Source organism: Egretta garzetta, unplaced genomic scaffold (assembly GCF_000687185.1).
Source record: "Egretta garzetta isolate BGI_Z169 unplaced genomic scaffold, ASM68718v1 scaffold658, whole genome shotgun sequence".
Lineage (NCBI taxonomy): Eukaryota > Metazoa > Chordata > Aves > Pelecaniformes > Ardeidae > Egretta > Egretta garzetta.
In genome coordinates this window covers 522027-522292 of record NW_009260499.1, presented here as the reverse complement: position 1 = coordinate 522292, position 266 = coordinate 522027, and positions in this window count along the sequence as shown.

Here is a 266-nt window from a genome sequence, read left to right as displayed (position 1 = left end):
CCTTCAGCATAAGCCACCCTGGATGCCGTTTGGGGGCATTTTTGCACCTCTGAGTTAAGGAAATCCCCCGTGTCCCAGTTGTGCTCCCCGCCTGGGGAGGGGGTGTGGGGTGGGATCTGAACAAGTTTATTAATTTTTTTCAATCTTTGCCCTTTTGAAATGAAAAACTGTCTCTACGGACTCGTGTTTGTCCTTGCGTTGACTTTACATAGAATTCCTTCGCGGCCGTCCCCCTCTGCGGCCATCCCCCTCCACGGTCGTCCCCC